This window comes from Macaca nemestrina, chromosome 14 (assembly GCF_043159975.1).
Source record: "Macaca nemestrina isolate mMacNem1 chromosome 14, mMacNem.hap1, whole genome shotgun sequence".
NCBI classification, from domain to species: Eukaryota; Metazoa; Chordata; class Mammalia; order Primates; family Cercopithecidae; genus Macaca; species Macaca nemestrina.
This window is the reverse complement of record NC_092138.1, coordinates 19,015,596-19,034,607: the sequence shown is the minus strand read 5'-3', so window position 1 is coordinate 19,034,607 and position 19,012 is coordinate 19,015,596. Positions and strand designations below refer to the sequence as shown.

At 34.7% G+C, this 19,012-nt stretch overlaps 1 long non-coding RNA gene across 1 annotated transcript in view; it reads left to right on the top strand.

The window, feature by feature from the left end:
• Positions 1–19,012, top strand: part of LOC112422985 (uncharacterized) — a 182,123-nt gene that overhangs the window by 96,511 nt on the left and 66,600 nt on the right. The window contains exons 4-5 of the long non-coding RNA XR_011612419.1: positions 15,343–15,474; positions 17,451–17,647. This is a non-coding gene — a long non-coding RNA (uncharacterized lncRNA). The remainder of the gene's footprint in view (positions 1–15,342; positions 15,475–17,450; positions 17,648–19,012) is intronic.

The window sequence follows — 19,012 nt, the reverse complement described above, 5'->3', positions numbered from 1 at the left end:
AAAAGTTCTTCATGTATTTTTGGTACTAGACTTTTCTCACATATACGCTTTGCAAATATTTTCTTCAGGTCTGTGGGTTGTCTTTTCACATTCTTGATGGTGTCTTTTGAAACACACAAAATTATTAATTTTGACAAATTAATTTCTGGTTTTTTCCTTATGCTTTTGGTGTCATATTTAATAAACCATTACCTCACCAAAAGTCACAAAAAACTGCACCTATGTTTCCTTCTAAGGATTTTACAGTTTTAACTCTTGTATTTAGGCCTTTCATGTACTTTGAGTTAAATTTTGCATGTGATGTGAGGTAGGGGACCAAATTCATTGCTTGGCATGTGATCTTCCCATAGTTCCAGAATCATGTGTTATAAAGACTATTATTTCCCAGTAAATGGTCTTGACAAGATTGGTGAAAATCAGTTAATCATAGATGTATGGGTTTAGTTCCAAACTCTAAATTTTATTCCGTTGATCTATATGTCTATACTTATGCCAATATCACACTGACTTGATTAATGTAACCTTGTAAGTTGTAAAATAGAGAACTGTGAGTCCTCAAAATTTGTACTTATATTTCAAGATTGTTTTGGCTATCCAGGGTCCCTTGCAATTCCATATGCATTCTAGAATTGGCTTATCCATTTATGGGGAAAAAAGAAACAAAGCAATTGGAAATTTGACAAAGACAGCATTGAAACTGTAGATAAATTTAGAGTATTTCTGTCTTAACACTATTAAGTCTTTTGATCTATTAAATTGATATATCCTTTTATATTTATAGCTTCTTCAATTTCTATCAAAAATGTTTTATAGTTTTCAGTGTACTTCTTTGGTTGTAAGGGAGGAGACCACCCCTCATATTGTCTTATGCCCAATTTCTGCCTCCAAATAAAGAAAAAGTAAAAACTAAAAGGCAGAAATGAAATCCACAAGCAGACAGCCTGGTGCCACACCCTGGGCCTGATAGTTAAAGATCAACCCCTGACCTAATCAGTTATGTTATCTATAGATTACAGACATTGTATAGAAAAACACTATGAAAATCCCTGTCCTGTTCTGTTCCGATCTAATTACCGGTGCATGCAGCCCCCAGTCATGTACCCCCGCTTGGTCAATTGATCACAACCCTCTTACCCACACCCCCTTAGAGTTGTGAGCCCTTAAAAGGGACAAGAATTGCTCACTCAGGGAGCTCAGCTCTTGAGACAGGAGTCTTGCCAATGCCTCCAGCCGAATAAACCCCTTCCTTCTTTAACTCGGTGTCTGAAGAGTTTTATCTGTGGCTCGTCCTGCTACAGTTGAATTTATTCCTATTTTAACATTTTTGATGCTATTACAAAGGAAAACATTTTCCTAATTTTATTTTCAGATTACTCATTGTATATATGTAGATATACAATTGATTTTGTATATTTATCTTATATCTTTTTACTTTGCTGAATTAGGGTATTAATTCCAATAATTTCTTAAAGTAGATTCCTTAGGTTTCTCTGTATATAGTGATCATGCCATCTATAAAAGTTTTACTAATTTCTGTTCAATTTGAATTCTTTTTTGTTTCCTTATTATTTTGCTTAATTTCCCTGGCTTGAACTTCCAGTATAATGTTGAATGGAAGAGGTGAGAGTCAACATTCTTTTCCTGTTCCTGATCAGAAAAAGAAAGCTTTCAGTCTTTCACTATTAAGTGAGATTTTTACATATGGCCTTTCTCAAGTTGAGAAAACTCCTTTTTATTCCTAGTTTGTTGTCTGTTTTTATCCCAAAAGAGTATTGCATTTTGTAAAAATCAAAATGATTTATCCATTTTGATTAATACACATTTCGATTTTCTGGATCTAGTGAGATGATCGTGTGGAGTTTTTTTTTTTTTTTTCTTCATTCTATCAAGGTAGTGTATTACATTAATTGAGTTTGTATGTTTAACTATACTAGCATTTCTGGGATAAATCTTTCTTGATCATGGTATTTAATCTTTTTACCATGCTGTGGTATTTACTGTGCTAGTGTTTTACTGATAATTATCACATGTACATTCATGAAAAGTGTTGATCTGTATTTTTATTTCCTTGTGATGTCTTTGGCTTATTTGCCCCATTGATTATTTAAGAAAGTGTTTAATATACATATATTTATGTATCATATTATATATCCCAAATTTTCTTCTGTTATTGATTTCTAGTTTTATTTTATTGTCATACAAATAACACACTTTATATTATTTTGATATTTTTAAATTTATGAAGATTTCTTTTGTGACTCAACATATGGTTTATTCTGGAGAAAATTCCTTGTGCACTTGAGAAGAATGTTTAGTTTGATGTTGGGCAGAATGTTTTATAGATGTCTGTTAGTTCTTGATGATGTAGTGGTTTTTAATTCTTCTATTTATTGGCTGATAGTCTGTTTAATTGTTCTGTCCATTATTGAAAGTGGGGTATTGAAGTTTCTGACTACTACAGTTAAATTGGCTTTTTTACCCTTTACACTCAGTTTTTGCTTCTTGTATTTTGGGATTTGTTTTAATCTTCATCTATGTTTATAATTGTTCTACCTTATTGATAAATAGACCATTTTATTTATTTAATATCCTTCTTTGTCTCTCAAATCATGATTGTGTTAAAGTCTAGTTTGATATTAGTGTATTGCTTCTCTTTCTCTTTCTCTTTTTTTTTGTTACTCTGCATGGAGGACCATTTTTCCAATTTTTTCTTTCAAATTGATTGTTTCTTTGTATTGCAAATCAGTCTCTTATAGACAAGATATAGTTAAATAACTTTTAAAAATCCATTCTGATACTCTCTCTACCTTTTAATTTGAGATTTTTAATCCATTTACAGGTAATCAAGTTATGGATCAACTTCCATTATTGCCTCATTTTACTATTTGTTTATGTATCTTTACATCTTTTTATTCCTTAATTTCTCCATTACTGTCTTCTTTTGTTAGACAGTTATTTTCTAAAATTTTAACTCACTTTAACTTCTTCTAGTATATCTTTTTGAGTTATTTTTAAAAGTTGCCCAGGGCATTATAATTAACATTTAAATTTATAATTATTTAGTTCAAATTAATAGCAAGTTAGTTATGATAGTATATGTAAATGTTGCTACATAAAAGGGGAATGGGGTGACATATTTATATATAAATAGTATAAATAAATATATAGCCATATTTCCTCTTTATTTTGTTATTTCATATATTACACTCATGTACAATTTAATCAAGATTTAATATTGTTTTATGTAGTCGTTTTTTAAAATTACATAGAAAAAAAGAAGTTGCAAACAAAACATAAACACTGACTTCTATATATCGATCTCTATAGTTACTTTTATCTACATTATTTATTTCTTTCTAATATTTGAATTGCTGTTGAGTGTCCTTTCATTTTAGCCTGAAGGATTTCCTTTAGCATTTCTTGTGGGGAAGGCCTACTATCAATAAACTCTCAATTTTTGTTTATATTAGAATGTATTAATTTCTCTCTCATTTTTGAAGGATGTTTTTGCACATATAATTCTTAGTTGACTATTTTTTTCAGCACTTTGAATATGCCATCTCACTGGGTTCTAGTGGTTTCTGATGAGAAATCATCTGTTTATTTTATTGATATGACTTGCAGATAACAGATGCTTCTTTCTGGCTACTTTTATATGTTTTCTCTTTGTCCTTGGCTTTTGACAGTTTGATTTTAATGTGTCTTGGTGCAGATCTCTTTGTGTTTATTGCGCTTGGAGTTTGTGGAACTTCTTGGCTGTGTAAAATAAAGTTTTTCATCAAATTTGGGGAAGTTTTGGCCACTATGTCTTCAAATATTCTTTCTGCCTCTCTCTCTATTCTTTTATATTTCCGTTTCTCCTACTATATAATCTCAATAAACTTACCTTTGCATGCCCTACCTACCTTTTTCTCTGCCTGCTCAAATCTTCTGTTAAACAACTTCAGTGAGTATCTTATTTCAGTCATTATAGATAGCAACTCCAACATTTCTGTTTTGTTCCTTTTAGAATTTATATCTGTTTATTGATATTTCCTATTTGATGAGACACATTTTCATTATTTTCTTTAGTTCTTTGTCCATGGTATTCTTCAACTGTTGATCAGACCTAATACTACTGCTTTCAAGTGTTTTCTTAGTATCCAATATCTGGGCTTTCTCAAGGACAGTTTCTATTAATTGATTTTGTTCCTTATATGGAACATAGTTTTCTGTTTCTTTGTATTCTTCATAATTCTTCGTTGAAAACTGGATATTTGACATATTATAATGTAGCAATGCTGGAAATTAGATTATCCCCAGTTCCCAGGATTGATTCTTGCTGATTGTGGCAGTTTTTGTTTATTTAGTTTAGTTACTTTTCTGAACATATTTTGTAAAATCTGTATTCTTTGTCATTTGTGGCCACTAATGCCTCTGTTTCATTGACTTAGTGTTTAGCTACTGACTGGACAGATTTTCTGAGGCCCCTGGAACCAAAAATATTTCTCAGTCATTTAAGATAGATTCTGTGTGTGTGTTCGCGCACATTTTCAGTATTCATTCAGGCAGTTTACAACTTTGCTTTAGCTCTCACTTCTGCTTGTGTAGAGCCTTAAGGTCAATCAGAAGTAAGAACTTAGGGCTTTCTTGGGTATTTTTGGAGCTATATGAATAGCTCTAGGGATGCACATGGCCTTCTAGATTCCCAGGATTCTGCCAGAACTTTTCAAAGTCCTTATTCCCCAAAGCATCTCACTCCTCACTCTTTTCTCCTAAACTTTTTGGTTAGTTTATTATTTTTCCCAACTGTTATACAGTGCCAGGTAACTGTAACTAAAACACTTGCCTTTCTAAACATTTTTAGCAAACCCACTCTGGGTGACCACTGGATGAGTTCAAGTTAGGTGAGAAAGTACCATTAAGCTGGTCCTCTGAGGAACTACCAGATAGTCAAAACAAACAATCATCATTTTTTTTGCAAGTGAGGTTTGTTTTGCTTCCTCTAGTATCAGTACCTGTACCAGGAATGTGAATTGTGATCTTCAAGGCCACCATTGAGCTGGGAAGTGGAGATAAGAACAGGGTAAGTTAAAACATTTTAAAGCTCCCTGTTCTTTCTAATATTCAGCTATTTTTCCTAATTAAGTGTTCCCTTAGTAGCTTTTAATTAATTCCCAGAGTTCTGAAAACGTGGATTCTGACAGGTTTCCCAGCAAATTTATTCCTTTTATGGAGGGACAGAATTTTGTATTTGTTACTCAGCCATTTTCACTGATATCACTTTGAGAAGCTATGTGTGTGAGATATACATGTGTCTCTCACACACAAACATATTCATATATACATATATACCATATAAACATCTCATAATGTTCACTTTATTTAACTCTCTGACTTACTGTAAAACATAATGTGGTTGATTGTTTTGTGCGTGTTTTCTATATGTCATTATGTAACCCACAAAGAATTGTCCCTCTGTCTTCTCTTTCCAACAGATATGCTTTTTAATTACTCTCACATTTCTATAATGATCAGAGATTCTATTGCAACTTTGAATAATGTTACTTACTGTGAGGTATCTTTATATTGTTTCATATTTTAATGGAAATAGAGATTATTGTACAATTATAGTTGATATATATTGTTTAAGGAGACATTTTAACAGAATAAAGATACACTCCTCATTTTTTCAGTAAAATAAGATCGTTACTGGCTCATGATAAATATTTTTAAATAATTTTGAGTAAGTTTTCTAGTTATAAGTTTTTTAAAATGTTATTCAAATGAACCTTAAGTGATTTAAAATTTGCTGAGGTTATACATTTTTTATCTTGAATGTGTTGATTTCCTAATATTAGCTTCTTAATACTAAAAAAAGCTCATATTTTCAGGAGTAATACCTATATACTCATAGTAGTAGACTTAAAAATATATACTATTGCCTTTAGTTTATCATTATTTTATATCTATTTAAAATAAGAAATATCTCTGATTTCTGTTTCTGTGCTGTTTTATCTTTTTTGATTGTGAAAAGTCTGAAAGATCCCATTGGTAACAAAAACCTGGTGATAAGGAAATGCATAAAGACAAATTTTGTTCACATTTTAAGTTTTAATCCATAGTAATTTAAATATCTATTTAGAAATTTTACTTATTTTTAATATCTCATATTCCTCAAAGATTATATACTTTACTGAAATTGTAACATAGGGCAATTTAGAATTATAAATGTTATCCTAGAAATCATATTTAAATTTTTTCATAGTGGTCAAATTATCTTTAGATTTCTAATTTTGTCTATTTTATTTGTTTTTCTAGAATAAATTTGATAAACTCTTCTTTTGTATGTTGCCTTTTATTCAGAAATCAAGTTATTGAACGAATTATTGACTATTTATTAGTTATTAGTTCCTTCGTGGAAGCATGTTAGGCTGTAGAATTTTTAGTCTCAGGAGTAGTATCCTTACTGTCATGACTTTCTAAATTATCTATGGATTTTGTTTTGTTTCCTCTTTGAGTCAAGACCTACATGTGAATATTTTTATATCTAGTTTCATTTCTTTGTTAGTGAATACAGTCTGTGTCATTTGCGAAGTTTGGAAATTCTTGTTGTGTTCACTCAAATCTAATACATAAAATTTTCAGTAGACTCTTGGATATGTATATTCCATTTTAAATAAGCTAAGTCCAAAATACTTTAATTCAGTGTCACTAAATATATTATTCAAGTGATTATTTTTGTTAAGATGAATTATAAAACATTAAAGAAAATATGTAAAAGTATTCCATTTCAAATATTTTTCTAAAAGTTTTGGATTTATAAATTTTATGCTCTCTTCCTCAATTCAGATAATTCATGGTTGTCCATAGCTCCATTATTGTTTGACACTTTTATTAATATAAAGTTACCCTCTTTGAGCCATTTAAAGCATTTTTTTGGTTCTGAAATTTTACTTTAGGTAGGCAATATACACTTTCTTTTAGCTTATACTCTTCTAGTGAATATTTCCTGAACATTTTAATGACCACTTTGTCCCATTTTATTTTAGGTATAGCTCTTGTAGATAGTACACTGTTATATATTGTCATTTTTTTCTAAAGAGCCCTCATCTTCGAACTGGACTATTTCTATTATGCCTACTAATCATCAAAACAGATAGGTCTGATCTTAATCTTTTTAAGTTTTATGGATAATATTTAATGCTTTCCCTGATTTTAGTATTATTTTGCTTTTGTTATTGGAATATATTTTATTTGACTATAGTTGCTGCAGTGACCTGGAGAGTAGATGCTCATTTGATTTTACTGACTGTCATACTTTGAATTAAATGAGCCTTATTGTATATTTCTTTGTTTATCAAAGGTAAAAATTCAAATAGTAATACTTCAACATTATCTTTATATTGAAAATTACAGAACAATACCCAAATGAAATGAAGCAAAAATGAGAATGCGTTAACTCGTGTAACTGGGAAGTTCTAGGATGAGTCAGGCTTCAGGCATAATTACATCTAAGGATTAAAATGATATCCTCAGGAATTTGTTCCTCTTCATGCACCTAGTTCCTGCTGTCCTTTCTCCATGAGCTAACAAGTATTTGAGCTTGAACTGAACTCATGTTTCTAGAATCGTAGCCCATAGTTAGGCAGTACTAGAAACAATTCACATTATAATCTTTCAGCTGCCTCTCTGTTCTTCCACCTTCTTAATTGATTTTTAAATTTTTGTTTCATGAAAAGGCCAAATTTATCTTCCTTAAGGTGTCTGTATTCATTATATTTATGGCTGGTCTAGGCTTCCTACAAATTGTCCGTGGCTTGCTATGTCACTTCATTCAAGATCAACTCAGATGTCACTATGAGGGGCTTCTGTGACCACCTAATCTAAAATATTCCTTTTGGCATCTGTGTCAATTCCATTACCTTATTTTATGTTCTTGGAAGTACTAATCCATTTCTGAACTTAATTATGATTTACTTTTTGTTGACATTATTGCCATTAAGATGTAAGCTTCATGTGAACGGATGCCTTATCTTTACCGGGAATTTATTGTATACCCAAAAAGAATTTCAGTGAACTAGAAAGGCTCTCAAATTACTATTCAACATGTTTGATTTGATCTTCTAAATCTTTAATTTTACTTTTTAATATTCTCAACTTTGATTTCAATTCTGATTTTCTTTTAATTCTTGAAATTCTTCAATATTTTGTTATTCCATTATTTCATTTCACTATATGCCACTAGATAGCATATTTATTAAAGGGATGCCATTACATGTGTGTTCTTATTGGATATATCAATTTGTTTTCTAACAATGTCTTCTAGCTTCTGTTATAAATCATCTTCGTGAATCTGTTGTTCTCCTGGATATTCACGATACTTCTTTGTCTTTGTTTATGCAGCATTTTAAGAGCATTTTTTTTTTTTTTGCTTTTCCTTCTTAAATTTGCATATAATCATTGTACATATTAATGAGGTACATAGTGATGTTTCAATACATATAATGTATAGTGATCAGATCAGGATAATTAGCATATCCACCATTTCAAACATTAATCATTTATTTGTGTTGGGAGTATTCAACATCCAGTTTTTAGCTGTTTGAAACAATATGTTATTGTTAACTATAGTTATCTTATAGTGGTATAGAACACTAGAACTTACTATTTTCATCTAGCTGTAATTTTGTATCATGTAAGAAATCTCTCCCTATACCACCCTCCCCCCAACCTTCCCAACTTCTAGTATGCTCTATTCTACTTTTTACTTCTATAAAATCAATTTTTTTTAGCTTCCACGATGAGTGAGAACATGTGGCATTTAACTTTCTGTTCCACGCTTATTTTACTTAAAATAGTGTCCTCCAGTTCCATTCATGTTGTTGCAAATAACAGGATTTTGTTCTTTTTTTATGGTTGAATAGTATTCCATTGTGTTTATACACAACATTTTCTTTATTCATGTATCTGTTGTTGGACACCTAGGTGATTCCATCTCTTGGCTTTTATGAATAGTGCTGCAATAAACACAAGAGTGCAGATTGCTTTTTCTTTTTAAATATTGGAATGAGAAAAAAAGATACCCAGGATAACTGACAGCATTGGGGCAATTAATTTCTTGTTTTCTCTCTCCACTGTCCAATTTGGGTCAGTTTACATTCTCTTTTTAATGTCGTTTTAAACAACGGTAGTTATGTAGAGCTTGCACCCCAATTGTCAATGCCTCACAGGTATTCTTCTGAAATACCATTGAGATGAGATAGGATTTTCCTTTTATATTTATGTCTGGTTCTGAAACCCTCCAAACTGTTAAAATACAAGAACAAAAACAGATTCCTGCATTTGCTATACGTAATATTTGGGGACAAAATACCCACTGATGTTACTTCTTAGCTCCCAGTGTCCCCGCTCTCCAAACACACATATTTATTTGTGCATACCCACTTTTCTTCTCTCTTTTTTGGTACAGTTTTAGTCCTGGAATGGATGTAGAAAGATTGGTGGTGGGGTCAGTGTTCTCTGTCCCCAAAAGCAGGAGAATATCTACCTGGTTTTGTTGTTTGTCAGGAAGCAGACAGTGAAGAGAATTGAAATAACTTCCTACACTATTTATTTTTTGTTTCATAAAACATGGCTTGTGAAGTCACAAGTGGTTTGTTGTTGTTGTTGTTGTTGTTGTTGTTGTTATTTTTTGTTAATCTAGCACATAGAGCTGGGTAGTAATTGGAATTTCCAGACTTAAGTAATAGGTTTTCTATCAGTCTTCATTTTGGGGAGGTGTGAATTTTTATCTTGTTCGGTTTCTTCATAGGTATTTTAGTGATAAATTGGAGAGGCTGCAGCAGAAGTTCTCAGCCAGATGCGCTTTAAGCTGAAAGAAGAGACGGTGTTGTTTGTGCTCATACGTGGCCTGCAGCCAAAATGTGCTATGATACTTCTTTGGAGTTTTTATTTTTATTTTTATTTTTCCCTCAGCAGGACAAATCCTGATTCAAAATCTTTAAAGCCTATGGACTGTAAAGTGATCAGATTCGCTTGACATTATGCAAAGCACAAAGCTTTTGGGTTTCATTATTTGTGTTGGGTTTAATGAGCCATATGGGGAAAAAAATGAACACCTCATCATTGTGGGATGGTTAGCACAAAGACAATTAGCAGCACCGGGACATGTTCAACCTAACCTGAAGCCCTGGCAGCCTTTGAGGGTTAGTTTTGTTGTTCAACATGCTTCCCAGGAGTTGTCGACTGAGATTTCTGCATGGTTAGGTCCCAGCTTTCGATGAAAGCCTAGAGCACAAGCATTCAGTAGCGTGGATGCCCTGCGTGTGTTTGATGCATGTTGACGAGCTCAAATGCACTTTCCTCATGGACTCTGATTTGCTTTATAAACCTGAAAAATAACAAAGGTTGCAACTAAATAAATGAGTCACCAAGTGAAAAATACTTCCTCAGCTCAGCACATCTGTGGAACAAATCTGAGAGACAATCAAGAAAAGTCACAAAGACTGCTCACAGGGACCATTCACTTTACTTTCCTCAGGAAGGACATTTAGTTTTGCTGAAACCGAGTTCAAAGGATGCAGCTGTCATTCTACACCCACACACACACACACACACCACACATGCGTATACACACAGCGGCTGCCTTTGGTTTCATAGATATTTGCTCCAAACTTATGATACTTTAAGCAGAAGCCTAATGTCTAATGGTTTAGTCCAGTTAAATTTCCAACCAAAGGGCACCTGAGAGCACATATATGGGCAACTGACTTTGAGAATGAATATTCACTGGTAGTAACAAGAAACAGATCTGCAGCAATGGTTTCACTGCAAGTAAAGAAACAAACTGAATTGAGAAGAGTCTATTCTTTTTAACTCTATGATGCTTTACTCCACAAAAACACATTTTTCTACTTGGCTTTGATAGACCTTCAATTATGGGACCCATTGTGCCTAGCCTCTCCCTGCTCTTCTATATCTAGAATACTATTTGCTTCCCCTGAACTTTCTGTAATTATAGAAATGCCCTATAAATGCACTATTAAGGTAGCCAATTATCATGTGTGTCTATTGAGCACTTGAAATGCAGTTAGAACAATGCAGGAACTGAACTTCTAATTTTATTTAATTTTAATTAATTTAGATTAAAATTTAAAATAGCATCATGTGGCTGGTGGCTACATAGTAGAAAACATAGCTCTAGATCTTTACTATTAAAGAGTGGTCCCTACACAGTAACATCACCTGAGAACTTGTAGTATCCAACATCTTGGACCTCAACATACTGAAAGTGAGTCTGTCGTTTAAAAAGATCTTCAGATGATTTGCATGTTCTGTAAAGTTTGAGAACTACTACTCTAGACAGCTACTCATGCTTCAAAATTCAACTTGAGTCATTTCTTTAGTTAACCAGGATGAACTTACCAGCAGTAGTCACAGTACTGAGGACTCTTGATACTTCTAGGGGCCTATGAAAATGTTTTAATTTCTTTTAAAATCAGAAAGAAAAATGTGAACTTCTAGGTTAAAGAAAATGTTTTAATATATAACAATGCATTCATCTTTCTACAAACACAGTCATACGTTATTATATATCATATGCAATATTCAACGTATACTAAATAACATGTAAATAAAGGAAAGGGCATTACAGAGGCAAAAGTGCAAAGGACACATGAATGTCATACTATGGCCCTGTTGGTAACATCTTTGCATCCCTAGCATGGCTCAGCATTATCTCTTTCTGTCCTGTCGTGGTAAGGGAGGAGACCACCCCTCATATTGTCTTATGCCCAATTTCTGCCTCCAAATTAAAAAAGAAGTAAAAACTAAAAGGCAGAAATGAAATCTACAGGCAGACAGCCTAGAGCCACACCCTGGGCCTGGTAGTTAAAGATCGACCCCTGACCTAATCGGTTATGTTATCTATAGATTACAGACATTGTATGAAAAAGCACTGTGAAAATCCCTGTCCTGTTCTGTTCTCTTCTAATTACCGGTGCATGCAGCCCCCAGGCACGTGCCCGCTGCTTGCTCAATCGATCATGACCCTCTCACATGGACCCCCTTAGAATTGTAAGCCCTTCAGAAGGACAGGAATTGCTCACTTGGGGAGCTCGGTTTTTGGAGATGTGAGTCTATAAATAGATAAGATCTGTAAAAAAGTGATTAAATTAAAAGGTGGTCATTAAAGTGGGCCCTAATCCAAAATAACTAGTGAATGTATAGGAAGAGAAAATTAGGACACATATTTGTAGAGAAGGAATGCTATGTGGAAACACAGGGAGAAGACAGCCATCTACAATCCAAGGAGGAAGAGAGGTCTCAGAAGAAACCAGCCCTGCCAACACTTTGATGTCAAACTTCCAGCCTCAAGAACTGCATGAAAACAAGTATCTGTTGTTTAAGCCACCCAGTTTGTGGTATTTTGTTATGGTAGCCCTAGCAAGCTAATACATATAGCACAAGACTTCTTACATAATAATGAATAAATGGTACTACTAAAATATGCAAAATGTAGGCTCTCATTCATTCATTTATCCAACAAATGTTATCTTCTATTAAGCAAAAGCAATCTGTTAGTTGCCGAAAGAGATAACAAGGAATTGGATAAGTTTAAGTAATTATATCATAAATTAATATTTTATTGACTTGTCTTCAGCCTATTCCACCAGACTGTAAGCACCATGACTGCAGAGTGTGTTCAATAAATATCTGTGGAATGGATGAATAACTGAGCATGCTGCTGAACAAAGCCCATTGTTTGGGTTGTAGGTTGGTTTTGCAATTGAAGAAGCACAGTCTAAACAGGCAACCGTTATTGTTATTATATAATTCCCCTTGTTCTTTTTAAGCACATCTTTCTGGCACCTCACTAGTGAACACACCAAGACAATTCTGCTCTCTGCTCCTGGCTGTTGAGTTACATTCTCTCCTGGTTCCTCCCTCCTCCCAGCTTCTTTAGCAGTTTTGGCTAAGGATTTTTCTTCCTCCTCTAGCCTCACAGATCTCTCCTCTATGCCCTTCCTTGATGGAGCATTACAAACATCTTTGACCCTTTCTGGTAAAATAGACTTTTTTGGGGGTGGTGAAGGTGGAAAAACGGTGGCCAAAGGGGGAAAGGGAAAAGGGAAGAAATCAAGCTAGCTTCACTTGGCTGTGCTGGGTGCAGGAGGGCACTTTGTGAACACCCTCATGTACATAGTGCCTATTTCTCAGAAGAAGAATCCTGTCTTCAAGGGGCCTGTGAGCCAATAAGGAGCAAAATATATGGCAATAAAAAGTGACCATTCTAAAGAAGATGTGATCACTTCGTAGTAGTGTGCTTAGCTCTATGTTTTAGTCATCTATTGTTATGTAACAAATTACCCCCAAAATTTAACACTTTAAATGACAAATATTGCTTCTCACAGTTTTTGTAGGTGAAGGATCTAGATGTAGCTTACATATGTGATTATTGGTGGGATTTAGTTCCTCGCAGGTTATTGGACTGAGTTATTTGACACGTGGGTTTATCCATAGGGCAGCTCCCAATATGGCGCTGGCTCTCCCCGGAGGGTAAAGGAGAGCGAGGGAGATGAAAGACTCTGTCTTTTGTAATCTCATCTCAGAACTGAGAACCCCTCACTTTTTCCTTATTCTGTTCATTAGAAGCAAGCCAATAAGTACACCCCACAATTGAGGGAAGGAGGTGATTACACAAGGGTGTGGAAAGCAGGACGAGGGTTCTCTGGAGCCACCTTAGAGACTGCCTATTTTACTCTTGTTCACACTTGACAAATACTTTTTGAATAAATGAGTACCTGAAATGTGAGAGACTCAGATAAAGGGCTAGAAAATTCAGAGAAGGAACAAGATACGAAAAGGCTCTTTACAGGGTATGACAATTTTAGTTGGAGTTAATGGATTAGAATTAGGTTTTGTGGAGTGAACAAAACGTGTGTAGGCAAAGAAATAGCACTAATGGGAGCCTGGAGGAAAGAAAATGGGGGCCAGGAAAAATATTAGATCTGATGTCATTAAAGGTACCACTGGCGTACACCATAAAGACTCTTGTTATATGAAGTCATGAAGTTTTATTCTTGGCAAGTGGTGGCCTTGTTGAGAATGTCTGCAAAAAACCTGAAATTCATGAAGGGCATGCCTTCCTAAAGAATCAAACCGTAGTTCTGAAGACATTTCTCCTAATCCAAAGATTCAAAAGAGCAGCTGTCACTGTGCTCATTTAGTTGGCTTCCCTGGATTTTGAAAACCATCCATGCTCATCATTCCTCCTTTGCCACACTGCTTTCATTAATGTCCCTGCAAGAGGGTGGTTTTATAGCAAAACCATCAAAATTTTCAGAATTCTCAGAAGTAGTCACCACTCTAATTGCTTTAGAAGTTAAAAAATAAAAATGTAAGTAACGCATGGTGATGCAAGGTTTTGAGCTATACAATAAATAATCGAATTAGGTAGCAAGAGCAGATTTCAGAAGAAAGATTTTCCTAGGAGATTTCCTGATTCTGACAGAAAACACCAAGACATATACAAAAAAGGCAAGTAGTGCACTGTAAGCCTAAAGAAACAGCATCTCTTAAGGGCAGTTTTTATATTTCCTTGCATGCTCTCTGCTGTCAATTATAGTATGGATAGAATAAGAAAGCAGGTACATTTATCTATGAGGGAGCAAATGTATCTGTATATAAGGAAATCTAAAGTATATGTACTCAATGTAAAAGAAAAGAATCAATACTAATTCCTTGAAAAAAATTATTCAGCACTATATGTCTTGGGTAAGTTCTGGAATTAAATCTAAATGCTTCAAAGTCTATGGCTGTATTTTAAGTAGCTTGCATTTAAGTGATAGAAAGAATAATTGTGAACAACAATTAAGAATCATTTTATCTTTTCTATTTGTCACATGTTAAAAAAGAATCATTCATTTTTATTTAAAATTCAGGGCAAATTTCAAAGTTATATTTAGAGTCATCTATTAATATAATATGGAAAGGTCTGAAATTTTAACTTTAAAAAATGTTTTGACATTGGTATTCATTTTACTGTTTAATCTGTTACTTTAATACCCTCTGAAAGCAGGGGAAATCTAAGGATTTTAAATGACTGAAAAGGGAAGGCATATAAGTGATCTGTTTCCAGGAGTTGTAAAACTGTTCCTCCTTAAGGGTACAATGTTAAGACTCTGTGTGTTGGTGGTGGCAGCAGGGGCAGAGGTGGGTAGGTGAGGGGTGGAGGTGGTGGGAAGAGTGTAGGAAAGTGGAATGGAGAAAGGTGATTTAATGGTAATCTGTAGTGTTACGTTATGTTGAACTGTGGCTTGTCTTCCTTCCTTTTCTTCCTCATGTCTCTCCTTGCTACAGTACACCACTCAGAGCCACCTTCAGGAATGAAGGATTATTTCTCTGATCAGTTGGGAATGCTAGCAGAAGTTGCCCTGTTTGGGCACCATCTTGGTTGCGAACAACTGCTTCTTCATATTGATCAACACAGGGGTATGAAGTCCTCTTATCTCCAAATCTGAAGTTATTCCAGCTCTCTGAGGTTGACTGATGACTCAGCCAAGTCCGTACTGCTGCTCAAATTCCCTTCCTTGCACAGATGTAAATTCCGCGAAAACTTCCTACTAAATCTTCTGCATACTAACCTCCATCTCAGGGTGGTTTCCTGGTGCACCAAATCTGAATATCCCTGAAATGTTTGACGAAATGGATCACTAAATAATTTTAATGAATATTCTGCAAATTATTGACCTGACCTTATCAATAATGAGGAACTGTCTCAGAAAGAGTCCTTACACTCAAATATCTTACAATCTAGTGAGAGAGAAATGGTTAGAAAACATTAAAAAACAACTAAGACATGTTGGAAGAATGAAAGTCATAATTTATCATAATGTTATGTCACTTTTAATTCATTTTAATGAATTAAAATGAATATGGTCTCATCTAATGAGAGAGACAAAGTGGAATGAAGAATCTAATTATTAATTAATTATAATGAGATTATAATCTCATTATAGTCCAATGAGAGAGACATAATAAAGATGGAAAAGAAAAACTAAAATGTCTTTATATTTAATCAAGGTGCAAAAGAAAAACTAAAAAGTAGTTATAATAACTTTTACAAAGAAGCAAGCAGTTTATAAGGACATTTTACATGCATAATCTCATTTAATCATTTAAACCATTGCTACAGGTGAAGTTATTAGCACAAGTTTATGAGTGGAAAAGTGAACTGAGTGAGTTTAAGTGGCCTGGCTAGGAAACAGCAGAGTTTAGTAAATTCAGCATGGGAAGGAAATAAGAACAACTGCATTCCCAACTAATTTTGTCACTCATACTCTCTTTGGCACTGGATTGATGTGGTCAGGAATCTCATGTGTTCCTGACCCTATAATCAGCCTTTGTCCCACTTCTCCTTTGACAATGGTTTCTAAGATGAGAAAAAGGTCCTGAGCCAGTCTTGTGCATTCTTAAAGTCTAATACTCTTTTGATTACTTTTTTTTAATTATTATTCCTGTCTAGGTTTTGTGGGGGTTTTTTTTTCTGTCTTCATTTTTACCCCCTTCTTATCCTTTCTTTAACACACTCTTCTCTTTTACTTCTAAAGTTGTAAGCCAGCACTGTGCAATAGAAGTCTCTAGAATGATGGAAATGTTCTGTATCTGTGCTGATCAATGCGGTAGCCACTAGTCATTGTGGCTATTGGGCCCTTGATGTTTGGTTAGCACAACTGAGGAACTGACTTTTAAATTTCATTCAAATGTAATTGATTTAAATTTAAATAGCCATGCATAGGTTGTGACCATAGAATTAGACATTGTAGTCTAGCTTTCATTGGTGCCACAGCCCAGCTGTCTCTTAAGTCTCCTAATTTCCTTCCCCCATGGTGGTGTCTACCTTATAAAGAGGCTGCAATTTCATTCTTTCTATTTTTGTACCACTCTTTCCTCTCCAGCCCCAATGCCACGGATACCAGTTCCCACTGGGCATTTCCGAAGGTGGGGGGTACTCTACAGATGGATACACCAGTAGTGTTGCCAGGCATGTGTTGCTGGGATAGGGAATATGGCCAAAGAGACAACTTGGTCATTGGATGGCACTTTAGTTTAAAATATTGTAGAAACATGCTGAAATTCCCCTTGATCTATTTCTTATGGTGTGAATAGAAGAAGCTTTCTTTACACCTTCTCTGGTTTGTGTAGGTTTCATATGCAACTAGTTAGTCCACTGCCACTCCAAGTAAATGATTTTACATCTCTGAATCATACATTGCCTTCTCTGCTCAGGAAGCCCCTTCTCATCTGTCCCTGTCTAAACCCAAAATGTCCATTTTGCCTGGTATTTCTTGGTCAGAATTAATGACTCACTTCTGTGTGTCATCCTAGCTCTCTATTGTCTTGCTCATTATAGCGTGAAGTAGATTATTAGGATTTTAAAAATCTTTTTCTACTCTACTAAATTGTAGATTCTTGAAGGACAGGATAATGTTGCGTGCATCTCTGTATCACTCATGGTTAAAGAGAGTACCCGGAACATAGTAGGATCTCAGTATCTCTTCATGGAATTTGCACATCCGTTTGGCCTCTGAAAACCACATCCTCTCCTCTACAGCCTGTGTACTTCCTTTTCCTGAGGCCAACTGTCAGGAAATGGTGTTCTAAGGTAAGAATTTCTTTCACACACCACCCTAGTTGCCCTCCTATCAGGGCCAATGTGGATTCCACCTAAATAAATGTGGGTTCTAGCACATTTGTTTATCAACGTATTTCTCTGTGTGTAGGTGTTATTGTATTTTATTCATTTCTGGTATATTTATTATGGATTTCTTTTTATTTCCATAAATAACACTACAACTGAAGCAACATATTATCTGTTAAACATCTCCAACAGTCAGAAGGCATTATTGTATGGCTCAGTGTTATCTTTACAATCTTTGTGTGCCTCCTCTTGCCTCCACCTCTTCTATTTTACATCACTATCCTTAATTATGCCAATGAGTCCCATGATGGAACTGCCCCAATTGTAGATGTTCTGTAATTATTACCTCCTGCACATGCCAGATGCATCTGAATTCACAAAAGCTCAATATGCATTTGACAAGTTATTAAATACTAAACCAAAATGTGCTTCAACACCTATGCTTGTGAACTGCTGCAGTAAATAAAAGTGTCTGATGATGAAAGGTATTTATCCTATTTGATAATTTCAATTAACCTGTTTCAGATGTGAAATTTAAAACACTCATTTCCTCAATCCTTGCTGCCTTTCCTTGATAGTTTGAACATGACTCTTGGATTCCTTTGGCTCATGACATGATGCTATATTGAATATTTTCCTAACTGCAAATTTGATTTTCAGTCACATTCAGGCTTATCTCATTGTGTGTTATTATTATACTTGTCAGCAGAGAATCTTTGCAATTGCTTCTTCAAAACTTGCATAAATTTGGTCATCTGCAGGAAGTTATATTTAAAGTATTTTAATAACTAGTGTGGCACCAACCAATTATAATGGACACCTGCAGGAGCTCTGGGGCTGGTTTTTGGAAGCCCCCTTGCTAGGCCAGGCTTTAACCCTTTAGCTGCAGAAGAGCTCTTGGAAGTATCCAAAGTGAGGTACCAAGGCAGCTAAGGTTTGGTGGGCAGTGACCCTCTGGGTCGGGACAGCAGCTCTTTACCTACTGCTATGGAGTAGTTCAATAGCAGTGCACATCTGCTGAATGTCATTCTTAGTGATGTGTTTATTTAAGAGCCAGCAGAAAAGAAAATAATTGTTCAGGCATTTAGAATGTGTATCAAAGGGCTAGTTTCAGGCTAATGTTTGTCTGGCTTTCAACTCTTCTTTGGTTTGCACAATTGCATTTGTCCTTAAACAGTTACCAAAAGGACATGTTCTGCTCAGGGTGGAATTCACCCTCTTATTCTGAGAGACAGTTAAGGCATTGTCTGGCAGGTGAGAGACCTGAACACAGAGACTTACCCTTCAGAATTCAGGTCAGGAGTAGCGAGGCTTTTCCTAACTGAACCT